The sequence below is a fragment of the Prionailurus bengalensis genome, unplaced genomic scaffold (assembly GCF_016509475.1).
Source record: "Prionailurus bengalensis isolate Pbe53 unplaced genomic scaffold, Fcat_Pben_1.1_paternal_pri Un_scaffold_81, whole genome shotgun sequence".
NCBI lineage: Eukaryota > Metazoa > Chordata > Mammalia > Carnivora > Felidae > Prionailurus > Prionailurus bengalensis.
The window spans coordinates 36,181-41,798 of record NW_025091180.1 but is presented as its reverse complement, the minus strand read 5'-3'; the positions used below and the strand labels follow the sequence as shown (position 1 = coordinate 41,798).

The window sequence follows — 5,618 nt, the reverse complement described above, 5'->3', positions numbered from 1 at the left end:
AAGTGTTTTTATGTCAACATTATCTGTATCCCATTTACTAATAGTTATCTAAGCTACAATATATACATTTTTTTCTTTCATTTCATTACAATCAGTAAATCTTTGTGGTGATGGCAGTGTTTTTAACATGAACATTGTCATCTGACATCTTTGTTCATAATGAGCTACTTGTACAGTCAAAAGTTATGAAAAAGTATGATTTTCATATTCTCAAATGTATATCAGCTTTATGCACTTTTCTTTGAATCATTCCACATGTCTCTTGTGTTCTATTAAACTCATAGAAAGAGATCACTTTTTATCTTTCCCAACAGGGGCAAGACCAAGTAAAATGCCACAAAAAAGAACATGACTGGCTTGTTTATGAAAGGATAAATATCATATGGCCTGTTAGAATTGATAAGAAAAGATGATTAATAAATGCAATACTTAGGCACAAAAGAAAGATAATTATATGAGGTGACAGAGGTGTTAGCCAATCTTATTGTGGTAGTCATCTCAAAACATATACATGTATCAAATCATCATGTTGTAAAACTTATATTTCCCAATGATATATGCCAATTATATCTCAGTAAAACCGGGAAGAAAAGGATTTCAGGATTGCAACAGCACAGTATGCAAATAAGCACAAACTTTTCTAAGCAAAAACCATTGTGAGACAACACTAGTGTTACACCCAGGAAGCCGTGAAGCGGGCCCTGGTTCTATCTGCAAATACGTCCCAAACATCTGACCACTTGTCACCATCTCCACTGCTAACAAACAGCCTAATTTCCCCTCTAGGCTGCTACGCCAGTCTCTTAAGTAACCTCTTGCTTCTGCCTTTGCCTTTCCAGTTGATTGGTAGCATAGAAATCAGATTAATTCTGATGATAGACCTCCTCTTCTGAAAATCCTCCAATGATTTTCCTTTCACTCCAAGAAAAGTCAAAGTCCTTGCCATGGCTGACAAATCTGTTTACACTCCAAGTGCTGTCTCCTTGCTCACTTAGCTTCACCCACACAGCATTCCAATGGACAATTAACAAGCCACACATGTGGCTTCTTTTTTAGAGAAACGACTCAGACAACGGGCCACTTTCCTCTTAGTCCCCCAAAGGAGGAGGGAACAATCATCAACGACAAGGGCAGCTGTGGAAACAACACCCAGAGTCGGCTTCACAGTCAGGAAGGGACACTATTTCTCCTCCTCATGCTTTCAGGGACTCCACACTTAGAGAAATTTCTCTAGTGACAAACTTTAGAAACAATCCCTGAAAGTACAGTCTTCACATTTCCAATCATTGAAAAATCCATGGTCCTACCAACACGTCCCAGTTCTATCTAAAATTCCCTCCAATGTGATGTCCTTAAATATAAAAAAGATTAGGGGCGCCTGGGTGGCTCAGTCGGTTAGACATCCGACTTCAGCTCAGGTCGTGATCTCACAGTTTGTGAGTTTGAGCCCCGCGTCGGGCTCTGTGCTGACAACTCAGAGCCTGGAGCCTGCTTCAGATTCTGTGTCTCCATCTCTCTCTGCGCCTCCCCTGCTCGTGCTCTCTCTCTCTCATTCTCTCTCAAAAATAAATAAATATTTTTAAAAAATTTTTTAAATAAAATAAAAAAATTAGCAACAAGGGAAAAGAATGAAGATATAACACGAACCCAAGAATTCAGCAACTTCGTAATTCGTTACTGGATTATCAAAGGTTGATTTTTTTTTTTTTTAGTTTAATAATAGGAGAAACAAACTTCTTATCCCAGAAATTAGTTACACTACAGGTCTGTGGTTTGGAATGTTAAATTATCCATTTAAAACAGAAAGTCAATTTATATTTCTCAGAAACAATTATGACTTAATTGCTGTTATCAACCTAATAAATTACTAGGTGATTTCCACAAACTGGTTATACACTCAAATTTCATGTGTGACGAAAGAACAATTGTATCAGTATTCTGCAAATATGAAAAGGAAATTAGCTCATTGGCCACAAGGGAAAGGCATACACCTTGAGTGTAAACTCATCTATCTTTTTCTGTCTTTAAGCAGGCAAATTAAAATGGGAAAGAAACAGTTTGTGTCTCACAGGAACAATGTGTAATATGTTAATTGCTTTTCAAATACCATAGCATGGCTCAAAAAATATTCTTTGTGTCTAATGAGAATGTCATGTACTCTCGTGAACTCTGTATTTTAATGTACATCTACTGGCAACAGGTTCAATTACATAGATTCTTTTTATAACACGAGAAAACAGATACCTGAAAAGGGTTAACCCAACCCAGAAGATCATGAATTTCCCTTGGAACATAACAATGGCCATGAAGACATGGGACATCTATTGTAGAGAATATGCTATGGCAATAGTCCAGAAAGCTAAGAAGAAATTTTAAGTGGATAAATCATAGCCACTAAGATCAAAACAGTGAGCATACTCATTTCAGTACCCATTCAAGAAACATTTATGTCATGTCTGTGTGCTAACTGCGCAGATGAAAATATAAATGAGACCTGGTTTTTAATTTCCTGGTGCTCACATTTGGAAACATGAAACCAGAGACATAGTAACATATTTAATATTAATATGCACCAAGTATAATACTAACATCAAAGTAATAGTGGTTTCATTGTTTAGAGAATTAACTTCAAAAACTAAGCTACTCAAAGACGGATGAATATAAATATATTAGGTTAAAAAGAGAAGGAAGTTCAGACAGAGAAAATACCATGAGTGGAAGCACATAAACGAAATAGCCACTCTACATCTGACAACAAACAATTGTAGCAGAACATGGAATGGAAGGCAAAGAAAAGTAGGATAGGAAATGAGAGAGGTCGTCAGGGGCCTACTGAAATAATTTGATGCCATGCTAAGAACTTTAAAGTTTATCCTGAAGATGGAATTTTGCTGGTAAATAATGCAAAGCACCCTGTTTGCATTTTTGCAAAGGCAGACTGTCAGAGATAATGGAATATAAGGGAAGAAGTTGGGAGGCGGGCAGGACAAGCAGTTAGGAAATTATCTCAATGATCCAGGCAAAATACATGGGCCTGAACTAGCCAGTGGTCATAAAGATGGAGGTGTGAGTCCAAAGCAAGAGTTGTAAAAGGAACTGAATCAGAGGATTTCAAGACAAACTGAGGAGGAGAGTGGAGAAGACTCTCAATTTTCTGGATTGAATGATCACATTAAAAAAAGATAGTACCTTTAGCTAAAAGAAAAATACAAGAAGAAAATTTAGCATTGATGAGAGATTTAAAAAAAACAACAACTAGATTTATTCTGAGAACTTTTTCAGATGCTTGAAGTCATCCAAATTAACATGTCACATATGCAGCTGGGCATAGGTCGGGAGCTCGGGAGAGGTTGGTACTAGAGAAACACATGTGCAGTACAAGGGATTCCAAGAAAAGAGGCCATTTAGTGGGAACCAGGTGGGGCAAAGGACAGAGCTCTAGGGAAAAGCCTTACTTAGGTGGCAGGAAAAAAGAGAAAACCACGGAGACTGAGGTATAATGGTCAAAGAGGCAAGAAAAAAATGAAGCAAAATGAGGTTATTCATGGAAGTCCAAGGGAACAGGACGTTGAAGAAGAAGTCATCTGTGGAAAGAGATGCTTTAGGATGACAAGGGTTAGCTCTAAAGTTAAACCTACCCAAGTGGCTGGTTCCTAAGGCAGATAGGCTTGATGACTTTAAGCTCTCCAAAATCCAAGATTCCAAGATAAAAGATATATTGATTCTAACCTAACCTTTGACCTTGCTAAAGTACATGGCAAGGTCAAAGATCTATTATTCTATTGCTATAATTATTATGTATCATTTTAAATTATTATCAACAACCTTTCACTATATTAGTACCTTTTCTCCTTCCTTAAATGTAAGTTCTGACAGTAATTACAACCCTTTGGCCAAACTAACTCACTTTGCCTCATCTGCGATCCAGCAGGTACTGTCATTCCTTCATCCATATTCTTAGTTTCCCAAACATTTCTTGAGAGCTTACTAAGTATGAGGCAGTGTTATGCACCAGAACGGAAACTGCTACCACAAAGTAATTTCTTTAATGGGACACAATTCAAAAGGATATGAATTATTAAAACACATGAAAAACTTGGACATCTGCTGCTTCTTTTAACTGTTCATGAAAAACTCCACGTGGAAAGGCATGGGTTGGAGTTGCTTGAAAGACAGGAAAAGTCTTTATTACTTTTCAGCCATCTGCTAAGAAAAGGCAGCTGTGTTAGCTTTGTTGGCTGGATAAGGGCTGTTTACCTAAGCGTGTAGTACTAATTGTTAGTTCCTTTTGGTCTCTTCTTTTAGTCTCTCTCAATTTATCAATATTGCTATGTTCTTTCTGCCACTGAGACTCCTCTTGCTTTTCCCTATAGCCTCTCACCCCTCACCCTTGCCAACATCTCAATGGAAAAATTAATGGCTCAGCTCTCCCCACCACTTATCTGTTCTGCACATGGCACCTGTGTAAGGCCTGTACTACATGAATTTAAACTATTAACAGTGTGTGTGGTTTTGCCACAGTTATTTATCTGCTAGAATGTTCTGCTCCAGCCTGGCAGCAGTTAAGTGATGAGAAAATTAGCCTTTCCTTCCTGTAATTTACAAGGCTGTGCAAAGCTTAAGTAAGTATGGCACACAGATAGAAAGTTGCATAGGAATTCCAAAGGATCTCTCTACTTTTCCCCAGTCCATTCCTGCACACAGATACCCTCCAGGTACTGATTTTAAATTAATTACTCCTTACATAGGAATATAAAGAGTGGTCACTAAAGGATGACTATTTTATCATACATAAAAATTATGCTCAGATAAAATTAATCTATGTGCAATTCATATTTGCATAATTATAAATGCACAATCATAAATAAAACACAATGGACTTCAGAGGACCACAACAAACAAACTGCAGAATTAGTATTATTGGCATCAGAAAAAGAAGTAGATGGTAAATCAAAGTTACTTGCCATGATTTGGGAAACTATTTGAAGTGTTTGGGTCTAACACAAGTACACACCAGTTTTATACCTTATTTTTTAGCATAGGTTTCAGCAATAATAAAACTTTAATTCGCGTTTTCAAGTGTGTGGCAATTTGAATGCAGTTCTTTACCTTTGACTATAAATACCTAATATTGTAGAGTCTATTTCAGGAGATTTGTCAATATCTACTGAATTTATAATATAAAGTTTGTTAAAGTAGCAAACCTTGAAACTCAGTATCTAACTTTTAACCAAAGAACTGAATGTAGATCATTTTCCCAAAAGAAATCAATGTTAAAAAACTTTTAATGCAAAAATTTAATAAAAACTGTATCTCACTAGCACCTGGGTTAACTAACGTTTTAGTGTTTGCCTCAACCAGTCTACAAAATGTTTTTGTAGATGATGCCATTAATTCTAACAACCAACCTAGGTAACCATTTTACCTATGGAGACACGAAGGCTTAGAGACCTGCTCAAGCACCAGGAAAGGCAGAGAGGTAACCAAGTTAGTCCCATTTGAAACACAAAACTAATGGCTTCCTCTGCTTCCTGACCCACGAACAACAGCTGATCTACCCGTATTGTGTGGGGACACCGGAAAGACTTTTACATTTTCTTGTCAGACAGAGCAGAAGA

The 5,618-nt window shown here is 37.1% G+C and overlaps 1 non-coding gene across 1 annotated transcript; it reads right to left on the bottom strand.

The window, feature by feature from the left end:
- Positions 1–1,063: 1,063 nt before the first annotated feature.
- On the bottom strand, positions 1,064–1,272 carry LOC122478538. The gene has a single exon (XR_006296077.1). It is a non-coding gene; the product is annotated as a small nucleolar RNA U3 (small nucleolar RNA).
- Positions 1,273–5,618: the final 4,346 nt, after the last annotated feature.